Source organism: Stenella coeruleoalba, assembly GCF_951394435.1.
Source record: "Stenella coeruleoalba genome assembly, chromosome: 9".
NCBI classification, from domain to species: Eukaryota; Metazoa; Chordata; class Mammalia; order Artiodactyla; family Delphinidae; genus Stenella; species Stenella coeruleoalba.
Window position 1 is genome coordinate 47360830 of NC_137155.1, and position 13063 is coordinate 47373892.

A 13063-nucleotide genomic window follows, 5' to 3' on the forward strand; every position below is an offset into this window, starting at 1 on the left:
TAATTAAAAAAAAGATTACTAACACTGATTATGTGCCAGGCAGTGTGACAGTCCTGGAGACACAACCATAAAACAAAGTCCCTGCCTTTAAAGTTTAAACAAACTTTGTTAAGAAGATCATATGTCAGCAGGATCTGAATCCAGGTCTGATTCCAAACCATGTGGTCTTTTTTCTACTACTACTGCTACTACTACTACATTCTGTCCCAAAAGGAAGAACCCCTTTGGCAGGTTTTCTAAGAATGACAGGGGCAGAACAACTCTTCCACTAAGGTGTGTGGGGAAATTGAGGGTTTTTTTCCCCTGAAACAGTTTCAGAGGGTACAACCAAATAAGAAAACCTGATTGTGATAGTTAATTTTATGTGTCAACTTGGCTGGGCCATAGTGCCCAGATACTTGGTCAAACATTATTCTGGATATTTCTGCAAGGACATATTTTTTTAATTAATTAATTATTTATTTATTTTTGGCTACATTGGATCTTCGCTGCTGTGCACATGGGCTTTCTCTAGTTGCAGCAAGCCGAGGCTACTCTTTGTTGCGGTGCACGGGCTTCTCAATGTGGTGGCTTCTCTTGTTGCGGAGCATGGGCTCTAGGCACGCGAGCTTCAACAGTTGTGGCACACAGGCTCAGTAGTTGTGGCTCGCGGGCTCTAGAGCGCAGGCTCAGTAGTTGTGGCACATGGGCTTAGTTGCTCTGCGGCATGTGGGATCTTCCCAGACCGGGGCTCAAACCCCTGTCCCCTGCATTGGCAGGCAGATTCTAAACCACTGCACCACCAGGGAAGTCCCTGAAAGGATATTTTTGATTGAGATTAACATTTAAACTGGTTGACTTTAAGTAAAGCAGCTTGCCCTCCATAATGTGGGTGGGCCTCATCCAATCAGTTGAAGGCCTGAATAGAACAAGACTGACTTCCCCTAAGCAAAAAGAAATTCTCCAGCAGACAGCCTCTGAACTTACACCCTGAGCCTCTAGCCTGGGTCCTTCCCTAGGTCTCCACTTTGACAGCTTTTAGACTTAAACTGCAACATCAGTTCTTCCCTGGGTCTCCAGCCCACCAGCCCACCCTGCAGATCTTGGACTTGCCAGCCTCCATAATCATGTGAGCCAAATCCTTAAACATCTCTATTTCTATCTTTCTCTTTTTCTCTCTCTCCCTCTCTCCCTCGATATCTATCTATACACACACATACACAAATACACACATACACACATCGTATTGGTTCTGTTTCTCTGGAGAACACTGCCTAATATATTACTTAAACATTAAATACATGACATGGAAAAAAGACAACTAAAAAAGTATTTTGTATCAATATTTACAGCTTATTTCCACCATCCTCCAGTGAGAGGGATCTACTACTTAGTCAATGATTCATTTCTAGATTAAGGGTAAGAATTTCACAAAACAATAAGTGCCAAACCCAAGTAACTTCAAACTAAAACTTCTAATTGCTACTTCTACAAGTGGAGCAATCTACTGAGAGCTCTCTAGTTCCTTAAATATATTACTCACAGAACTCATTATTCAGAGAAGGAACCAGCAACATAAAAATTCCACAAGCATCACAGTCCCCAATGGAAAAACACAAGTCTCATCTCAAACTTGGTTGAGTACCTAATAATGTTGCCCTCTTTCCTTTAAATAATACTTACAATTATGTATGTAGTACATATCTAAGTAGTACTATTATAAATTCAGTATTCAATAAAGTACAAATAGAATTTATTAGCCATATCACAGTAAGGTTTAAGTATACTTAATGAAAAATGATAATGCAGCACCACATTATATAGTAAGGCAGTTTAAAGGACTTCACCAGAACTTATAAAATGCTGGAATTGCTTGAAACTGTAAGATTTATCAGCTGATCTAATTAGGCCAAAAGCAACACTTTAACATTCTGATTTCAGAAAACTCTGCCACCCCCAAAAATATTTTTCTTATCATTTATATACTACCAAAACTTTTCATAGGTGCAACACTATCCAGTGCATGAGGGTAACTGACCCTTTGATGCTAACTAAAAATATTATATACTACCATATACTCTAATCATATATCAAATCAATCTTTTCAGCTAAAACTTTTGTTAAGAATAACAACAGGAAACTACATATTGGCTGGTGTTTTAGAAAACATATTCAAAAGGATGCTGTGGAGACCTAGGACACAAAATCCCATTTTTAACTGAGTGCATGCAAGTGTTTTCATAGGATTACATACAGGCAAGATACTAAACTTGACATCTCTACTCTCAGCTTCTGAAAGACAAAGCCTGTTAAGGCTCAATAATTTAATAGACCCAAAAGAAAGATGTGATCTCACAAGGGAGAATTCTTAGGCTTTCTTTCAACAAATTTGTATTATTTTGAGTAAGACTATGCATTAATATATTTTTCACTTCAGATCCAGAATATATGCCCAGTTTTTAAAAGCACATTTTAAGTAACACGTTAGGATATCATACAGACAACAGCAACTCAAAGAAAATATCTAACACCTATGCAAGTATTATCATCATAATTTAAAATTCATTAGAAAGTCCTGCCCCACATAATACTTACAAGCTTAGCCACAAATATGGGATCAATTTTACCAAGGATTAGAAAGTATGCGCTTAAGGAATTCAACTGTCAAAAGTTCACTCATTTTCTTAAACCAACACCTTCTTCAGTATTCCATAAATTTATACCCCAAAATTTTTCTCTGTGACCTCCAAAGAAAATTACATTAAAAATTAATTACTAGAATCACAGGCAGTATTTTTTTAAGTTTTTGTCAATTTTAGAGTTGTTAGGGACTTCCCTGGCGGTCCAGTGGTTAAGACTCTGCGCTTCCACCGCAGGGGATGTGGGTTTCATCCCTGGTCAGAGGAACTAAGATCCTGCATGCCACGTGGCACGGCCAAAAAATTAAAAATAAATAAAATAAACGAACAAAAAAATAGAGTTGGTATTGCTGATTGTTCCAAATGTGTCCCCTGTTTCTTTTTCTTTATAATTAAAGTAATATATCATCATTGTAGAAAATTTAGTAAATCTAGAAAAATTAAAATAATTTTATAAACATCACCTTTATTCTCTGCATCCAGAAATTACCAGAGTTAACATTTTGCTATATGCACTTTCAGTCTTTGCTCAGTCTTTTAGTTTTAAAACTAAAATTGTGATAAAAATGCATATTAAATATTTAACCAGTCTTTTTATTCTATAGTATATTGCAAAATATTTCTCATATTTAAAAATTTTAGAAAACTTGATTTATAACAGCTTTATCTTATTACACTATATGTATACATATATATATATCATAATGAATTTAACCATTCCCCTATTATTGAATATGTGAGTTCTTTTAACTTTCTACCAAGACAAATAACACTTTGATATACTCCTTACTAACAATCATTGACAAAAAAAGGCAGTAAACACCACCCAAAATTCATATCCAAAAATTGCCTGTAAACACAAGAAAACATTCAACCTCACCAATAAATCAACATAATACATAGAAATTATGAGAAATCTAATAAGCTGAAAACTATAAAGCATATATATAATACCAAGTGCTAGTACAGGGATTGTGAGAAAACCATTCCAGTGCAATGCTAATTATAAACTGATAAAATCTTTTTGAATAATAATTCAGGCTGTGTGTATCAAAGGCTTTAAAATATTTTAGTAATCTATCCTAAATAAATAATCATAGATAATTCTAGATGCTGACCAAGAAATATAGGGTTAATTCCTTTTCGACGTTAATTTAACATTGAAACAAAACATAATGTGTTATGCACATGTAGCAAAAGTCAATGAAGGGCTTCCCTGGTGGCGCAGTGGTTGAGAGTCCGCCTGCCAATGCAGGGGACACGGGTTTGTGCCCCGGTCCGGGAAGATCCCACATGCCGCGGAGCGGCTGGGCCCATGAGCCATGGCCGCTGAGCCTGCGCGTCTGGAGCCTGTGCTCCGCAGCGGGAGAGGCCACAACAGTGAAAGGCCCGCGTACCGCAAAAAAAAAAAAAAAAAAAGTCAATGAAGACCTGAACTATATATTAACATTCTTGTATTCTGCTTTCCCTATTGTATCACAGATTTTCATTTCTGGCTCAGCTTTTATGTTTCATAAGATTTGTGTGTTTGTTTGTTTGTTTTGCGGTACGCGGACCTCTCACTGCCGTGGCCTCTCCCGTTGCGGAGCACAGGCTCCTCAGCGACCATGGCTCACGGGCCCAGCCGCTCTGCGGCTTGTGGGATCTTCCCGGACCGGGGCACGAACCCGTGTCCCCTGCATTGGCAGGCAGACTCTCAACCACTGCGCCACCAGGAAAGCCCTGTGTGTTTGTTTTAATGTTCAGTGATCAGTCTTAAAATTTCTAAGAGGAAATGTACGCTTTGGGCATTCATATGTTAAAACCGATGCACTGGGAATTTCCTGGCGGTCCAGTGGTTAGAATTCCAAGCTTCCACTGCAGGGGGCATGGGTTTGATCCCTGGTTGGGGAGCTAAGATCCTGCAAGCCGTGCAGCCCGGCCAAAAAATAATAATAATAATTACGTTTTACATATTGGTGCACAAGATGATAGTCAAACACCCTATAGTAAGTTTTGCCTTTCCTCTGAGGAATGGTTTCTTTTCTTTTAATTTTTTTTATTGAACTATAGTTCATTTACAGTATTACATTAGTTTCACATGTAAAACATAGTGATTCAATATTTTTATAGATTCTGCTCCATTTAAAGTTATTACAAAATAATGGCTATATTTCTCTGTGCTGTACAATGTAACTTCCTTCTTTACTTATTTTATACATAAATAAGTTTGTATCTCTAGGAATGGGTTCTTTAAAAAAAATACAATAGTTGATTCATAATGAAAAGTGTGAATTTATGTCTGTTTCTTTCTTACAAAACAACTTTGCACATCCATTTTATCTGAAACAAGTGCTTAGTAAAAAGAACCCATCAATACAGCACTGACTCACAAGTAGACCTTAAAAAACAACCAATAAACCTGTTTTTCTCCCTCCTCTATTGAGGTCGCTTACAGTGAAGGAAAACCCTTCAAAAGCCTGAATAGGCACCTTTCACTTTGAGTACTATTTAAAATCCTTCTATCAAGATTAGACAAATTTTGCAGTATGAATGTACCCTCCACGAAGCTCTATCCTGACATATGTTCTGACAGAAGAGAAGTAAAAAGCAACTTTTGGAGAACAGATCTGAAGTGGAAGAAAGGGAAAGGTCCCCCTCACTGGACCGTGACAGACTCAAGGCACAAAGCCATACAGTTTCTCAGGATCATACCAGTCTAAAAGCATCAAGGGAGAAACACCAAATACCTACTCTCGAAGCCTCTCACCTGGACTCTCCCAGGTCACCATTCTGTTTATCTTTCTGACCCTTGTCAGCTACTATGTGTCCCAACCTAGCCCACTGTATTTCATCTGGCACAGAAAATAATGTGGAAGATTAGCTTTCCCCAGAACAAAACTCATTCATTATCTGACTTAAAAAAAGAGAGAAAGAGGATAACATGTCTGTGAGCCGATGCATTTAAAACCACTTTTCTTCACACATAAATATATATGGAATAGTTTTGACTGTACAAACTCTTTTTTTAGTCCCTCTGAAATATATTAAATAAGCAACAAGACTTTGGTCCTCCTAAAATATAAAATTTCCAAATATCTTTATATACTCTGCCTATTTCATTGTCCTTTTTGTAAGGATAGGGGCCTGAGAAAGAGAGAGCAAGTTTGGCTAAAAAACTGGGAATCGTGCAAAAGGTTATCAATGTCTCAATCATGTTGAACAGTGCTGTGAAGCTATTTCCAGAACAACAGTGAGTGAAGCAATTAATATGTCAGCAACTATATTACAAAACATTTCTTTCTTTATTCGTAGGTTCCTCAGCAAGGTATTTCAATATATAGTTCAAGCCACACTTTCAAAAGTCGAGTTGCTCTAAAAGGCACTTTATCAAAATGTACTCCATTGGATTTAACCTTTTAATCATCTTAAAGTTTCTACTATAATCTACAGCATATATAACATTCCCAAGAGCAATTTAATATAACTTCTTCATTTTGAAATTTCAACAAAAGATGTTCAAATTTTTCCCTTTGAAATAACGGCACAAATATTTATGATAATGGTACTGTACAAATATGTTTAAGAGATAATGAAGATAACAAGAGGTTAAAGCTTAGAAGAGGTCTTAGTGATAAACTACAAGTAAGAGAGCCTCAATTACGAATAAGAAAACCAAAGCCTCAAGACGCAGGTTTGTCCAAGTTTACAGAATATCAAGAAACTTTTGGTGTTACTTTCATTATCAATTAATATTTAACAGTGATGTATATAATATACTTTAGTTGACAATGTGCAATAAATTAAATAAGTGCCTGCCCAAAATGACTTATCTCATACACGGTTATATTATAGATAATAGCAAGTATGGCATATAAAATCTATATTGAAGTACTGAAGGAGGAGGAGAATTTTTAAAATAAAGAGTGAAGTCTGTCCATGAACAATTCCAATCAACATAAAAGAATAATGAAAGCAAGAACATAAGAGCAGTAGGATGGAAATAAGCATCAGGTCATTACAAAAGGGCAAGGGTCTCCGCATGCTAGAAAAGACCAATGTAAAGATGAAAATTGGCATTAGCGCTTTTGTGCCTTTAAAGATACACTATGCTGAAGCAATCACTTAGCTTCATCAACAGCAATTTCAGATTATGTGAAGAAAAGTGCAGTGTCCCAAGGTAGGGAGTGATTCTAACCATCCTCTTTGCCCCGTACACTAGTCTTCTTCAGTTAACAAATATGCTCATCCCTTTCTGGATCCTGCTGTTACTTCAGCTTCCTGTCTTCTTTCTCTCCATGAACTGCATTAACAGGCAGGCAGCATTTGTTGTCCCCACATTGCCACTTCATCTTAAGACCATGTCACCATCCCAAAATTCCTTTATCCTTGCTCTCTAGACCTTCCTAAGGTCTGCTGCCCTCATGGTATCTTAAATTTTAACATATCTCACGCCATACTCATTGCGTCTCCTACACTCCCTTTAAAAAGCATGCCCCGGATCCCATTTATATGAACTGTCCAGAAAAGGCAAATCCACAGAGACAGAAACTAGATTAGTGTTTGCCAGAAGACGTGGGAAGAAGGGGAATTAGGAGTGACTGCTAACAGGCACAGGGTTTCTTTCTAGGGTGATGGAAATATTCTAGAATTAGATAATAGTGCTGGTTGCACAACATAGTGAATATACTGAAAACTGCTGAATTGTACACTTGAAGATGGTGAATTTTATGTTATTTGGATTTTATCTTAATAGAAAATTGCAAATTAAAAACATGAAAATAAGTAAATATAAGAGCGCGCACGCACACGCACACATACACAACATGTCCCTCCTTCTAACTTTCCTTTTGCCTTGAAAAATAATAAACTCCCCATAAGTGGAATTATTCAAGCAGAAGCTGAATGATCATCTGTCAGCAATGTGCTATTGAAGGGCTAACTGAAGTGATTGGGGCAATTACACTAGATTACCCTTAAGCATTTCTCATCTTTAGTTTCTATGTCACAAACCAAGAGGAAGAGATTAGAACCAGGGAAATTTTCTTAAGTGACCAGAAAGAAAAAATATGAAGCATTACTTGAAAAGTATTCTCCTATTCAAAATGAAAACTGTAGAATATAATGAAGCAAAAGAACAAAAATGAAATAGATCCAAAAAGAGCATAGGAAATTAAGAAAAAATAGTAAATAAATTAGATAACAGCACAAAAATCAATAAATGATATTCAGAGTTTAACATAACAATATTTGTTTTGTTTATACAGAATTTATCCTGTATCTAACTGTATTTTTCTATAGAAATTCTGAAGCCTTTTTCTTTTTGAGTGGTGAAGAAGATGTTAGAAAAAAATCTAATGCAGACGAGATTTAAATCAAATTACTGCTGACTGGCATGTGACTGGATTAATAAAGTAAACAATGTATGGATCACATAATAGAAAGTTATTTTCCCCCAAATTCAGCCTCTTGTCTTTAAAGTCCATTACCCCAACACTAGCATCCTTTGTGAGGAAATTTAGAGGGGAATAAAAAATATTGTTGATGACACAAAAAGCAAGAAACTTTAAATCTTTCTACTACAAATAAATGCCGGCAAACATCTATAATAGTCTGCTGTAGAAAAGAATCTCTTTTAAATACTAAATGACCAATGTTCAGTGAAAAAAAAAAAGAGGTAGACCCACGCGGTATTCATTCAATAACTATTCATTATTTGATTTTACACAGTACATTAAAATATTTGACTTATTTACCTGGTTATAAACCATCAAATTTTAAAAGGAAGTTCAATTTAAATGTTATCCAAATAAAAGCAAGCTATATAAGATGATGATGCTTATACTCTCTCTAGAAGTTTTTAAATTTAGGCTTCCAAAAGGATGAGAGAAATGGAATTTCTGAGTCTATCAAGAACTTCCTACTCCTGTCCTTTTATAATTAAAAACTTGGACCACTGCGCTTCCCTGGTGGCGCAGTGGATAAGAATCTGCCTGCTAATACAGGGGACACAGGTTCAATCCCTGGTCCGGGAAGATCCCACGTGCCGCGGATCAACTAAGCCCATGCGCCACCACTACTGAGCCTGCGCTCTAGAGCTCACAAGCCACAATTACTGAAGCCCACGCACCTAGAGCCCGTGCTCCACAACAAGAGAAGCCACTGCAATGAGAGGCCCACGCACCGCAACGAAGAGTAGTCCCTGCTTGCCACAACTGGAGAAAAGCCCGCGCAGCAACGAAGACCCAATGCAGCCAAAAATAAATAAATAAATAAATAATTTAAAAAAAAAAAAAAAAAACCACTTAGACCACACAAAGAGTCCAAGATATGACTTTTTAATGACCCAAACTCCTTATGAATTTAGGGCTCATAATCCACTTTGGTATCCAGAAACAGAGTGCTTCATGCACTTCACAAATTTACACCTGTTTCATCTTCAAAGAATATGATCCCATACAACCAGCTACAGCAGACCCATCTGTAAAGCAAATCTGTTAAGTGAGCTTCCCCAACATTTCGTTACAAGCCCCTTTCAGAAGCCAGAAGATTATACTTCAAAATCATACTGCAAATAGTGACCAGCAGCATCAGCACCAACTTGAGAGCTTGTTAGAAATGCAAAATCTCACCCCGGACCTACTGTTTGAGAGTTTGCTATATTCCTTGAGAATATTAAATTCTGTTATAAAGGTCAAGAAAACAAATGGAATGGATGAAACTCTAAGAAGTGATAATCACTGATGGTAAGTGAGCTAATACTCAGAGACTCAGTTAAGTATAGATAATGAGAGCTTGTAAGGCCAAGACAAAAGTTACAAGATATTGTTAAAAATAGGTAAGTTAGTAACCTGTAAGACATTCCAAAGTAGGAAATATTGTGGAACAAACAAGAGATTTACTTGTAGATAGAAAGGGGTGGAAAGACCAAGTCATTACCATACCATCTCTGCTCTGACAGGTATGCCATCTCCATATCGGCCACCCAGTATGATCCTATTCTGGGACCCACAGGTGCTCTAACCAAGAAATGCAAACAACGCCCATGGCTCATCAGCAGGCAAACTGGCAAAGCTACAGCTGTATCTAAGTGTACTTGTCCCCACTCTCTTCCATACAGCAAGTATGTATCCCAGGAAGTACGATGCCAAGGGCATCATGAGTCTGTGGAGTTCTTGCTCAAATATCAACTCTAGTCCTCATAACCACACCATCAATGGCAAAGGCTGATACAAAAGAGAGAGGGACAGGACACATGAATTTTGTGTACCCAGGACTCAGGTAGTGTGGTCCTTCCTTCCAATCTCTTTTGCACCTTAAGTGTGTTAATTTACCCCTCACTGCTTTCCTCTTGCTTCTGGCTGTGTGCTTTAAACTAATTTGATAAATCGTGTGATTCAAGCATTTAAATTTGGTTGCTGAGCCTATCTATTCCATACCTCCAGGATAGCTGGGAGTGAACCTGGAGGCTAACCACTGCATCAAGGTAATTTCCTACAAAACAACTACTGAATAAGAAATATGCATTTTAAAAGGTCCCCAGGTGATTGATATGCAAATTCAAGTTTAGAAGCACTGAGCAGGACTGTTAGAAAGAGAACGCTGCACAAAGACAGAAATTTGGATTTCAGAACTACGCTCAGAACACCATCCTGAATAAAAGGCCTCGTGTACCCCCTGACAATAACTCAGAGCCCCAAAAGAGGGAGAGAATGCTAAGAAACCCATTTTCAACAACTATCATGTAAGTCTCAGAGAAGCATTGCTGCCCTTGATGACTCTCCTTTGAACACCAGCTCTGTAAAGCTCGAGGCAACTTGAGAAAACACACAGAAGAGTATAGCACTATGTATCCCAACATTAACCCAGCAATTTCATTTTGCTGGGAATTAGGAAAATAACCTTTTTCAGATATGCTATGTTTCAAGAACACCAATCCAAAGGTCATAAGGCTACCAAAAACAGAAAAAGAGTCATGACTTCCTTAACAAGATTGCAGTGATGATCTTAGAAAGATCATCCAAGAACAGAGTTGAGCAGAATGACCTAAGAAGTGACCTTAATGGGCTGTACACCTCCCACCGACCACCGGTTCCTGACTTGATCAGCTCCAGTCATTTTATGTATTTATTACATTTGCATTGTTCCTGACACATAGTAAGGGCTCAATAAATGTTCTGAATTAATAGAAAAAATAATTTTAAATGTCACCCTTTCTATCTTTGATTTATCTAAGACAAATTTAATTCAATTCCTTGGTTCTGAGAAATTCCTGAGAATGAAGGTATAATTCCACATCTCAAATTAGCATCTTCCTAACACTCCCTCATTCCATATCTCGAAGTTGGATTTTACATTTTCTATTATTAATTCCATTCTAACTTTCCATGACACTATGAAACACATTAACCTATCCATTAAGAAACAATCTGACCATTTCTAAAAGTCACCAAAAATTATACATAAGGGATATACTACACAGGAAAGATCAGCTATTATTTTGATATTTTTCTAGGTTCAGATTTAAGACATCTTAGGGAAATATCTATTTAAAACATCCATAGAAGAACTGAAATAGAAACTGAGGACATTGTTTCACACACACAAGATCTAAGACAAAAGACCAAAAGTGTTGAGAATGTTTACTCTAGTGAAGAATAAGATGAGACTATCGGGAAAAGAATGTAAAAGTTCTAAAAATCATTTCTGTAAGGAATATGCTCCCTATTACTTCTAAAATAGGGAATGTGTTTAAGTTTCAAAGGAAAAGATTTAAGTTGGAAATCATAACTTCCATTCCATAAATATATATTTATAAAAAGAATAAGGAAACACACATAGGGAATGGCTGAGTGTATTCCCTTCCAAATGATCTACCAAATCCTGTTCACTCCATGCATTTAGTATAGCCAAGAACAGTTAAAGTACTCATAGGACATTAGACACTTCAGCACAGGTTTTCACACTGTGTTTCATGGGTTTTAAATACCATGTGTTTAAGAACTGAATCTACAAGCTCACAGAGGAAAGAGGGAACCTTATAGATTTTTGTGTCCTCTGCAGCTAACAGCATGAGAATAGACACATGATAAGCCTTCAATAAACACTTACTGAATTTAATTATTACCACTCTCTGAGGCAAAAATCTTAACTGGAGAATAATCTGAACACTACCATCATGACCAGTAGAAAAGTAGCACTCAAAATTTCCACTTACATGTTAAACAATGGGAACAAGAAAGAGTAATTGTCTTATTCATCACAAAGGGCTAAGAATGAATCTTCTGTTTGCAAACTTAATCCACTCCAACTAGTACTGTTAACTGCCCACTAAAACGCAGCACATTAGCTTTCACAAATCTGATGCTTGATCCATATTCTTAATGAAATGTGTTGAACTTAAATGTACGTAATCTAGTTCATTCCTTGTTACGTGAAATACACAGTCTATTACGTGAAAATTCAGAGGCAAAATGCTTATTGTTATAAATGGCAGAAAAAAAAATCACTTCAATTTCAAAGTATCACACCCAAAACCTGGTTTGTTCACAAAAGAGCATCCAAATTTCAATGATAAATCCTTTAAAATCCATTAAACCTATTACTATGCAGTTACATATTGTGCAGCATAGGACCCAAATACAAGGCTGGTGCCCCATTTGGTTGCCAAATTTTCATAAACTGCTATCCCCCATTAGGGACTCAGCCACTGGTTTTAACAAACTCCCTGAAGAGTTCATTTCAGTTATTCCTGCCTTGCTCAATGCATAACAATTTAATCTTATTGCTTTCTTCCTCAGGAGTAAAAAGATGATGTTCCAAGGGGAGCACCTGCAAAGCGGATGTAAAAGATGAAATTTAGAAGCTGGCTGGATAGGCCTGAGGGAAAGGCAACTCTAAAGAGAGTACCTACCATTGGGGGGTAGGGGAGAGAATGACAAAGGAAGGTGGGAAAGGGCAGCGGAAGAAACTTAGCTTACTTAGAAACTAGATTCACAACTCCAGTAGTTATTTCAAACATAGTTTAACTTGACATGGCCCATTCTGACCCAGAACTTTTGCTTTACACTATGAAAGAAAAGTTTGCCTGCTAACACCAGTAAATAATTTCATAGATTATTAGTTTATTTCATACTTACAGAAAGGTCATATTTATCTTTGCTAGGTAAATTATGTATCTTAAAGCCTTATATGAAAGTTTCATAAGATGGAAATAACAATAGACAGTGACTTTAGATTTTGAGGAGAAAATTTAAGAAGATACCAGATCTAATTCCAAATCTATCATATATACACACTGTGTAAGCTAAAAGCCCCTAGAAAGTGGTTTCAAACTACATATTCTGCCACGACAACCCCCCAGATTCCCCTAGGAGGGCATGCCAGCATCTTGGGGCTGAGCCGATGGACAAGTACACTTTGAAAAAGCACTCCAGGAGATTCTGATACTCAACCAAACACCTCCT

At 37.0% G+C, this 13063-nt stretch overlaps 1 protein-coding gene across 8 annotated transcripts in view; it reads right to left on the reverse strand.

Annotated features, from left to right (window-relative positions):
- The window catches only part of PPP1R9A (protein phosphatase 1 regulatory subunit 9A), a 320981-nt gene that overhangs the window by 302879 nt on the left and 5039 nt on the right, over positions 1-13063 (reverse strand). The gene's annotated exons all lie outside the window — the stretch shown is intronic.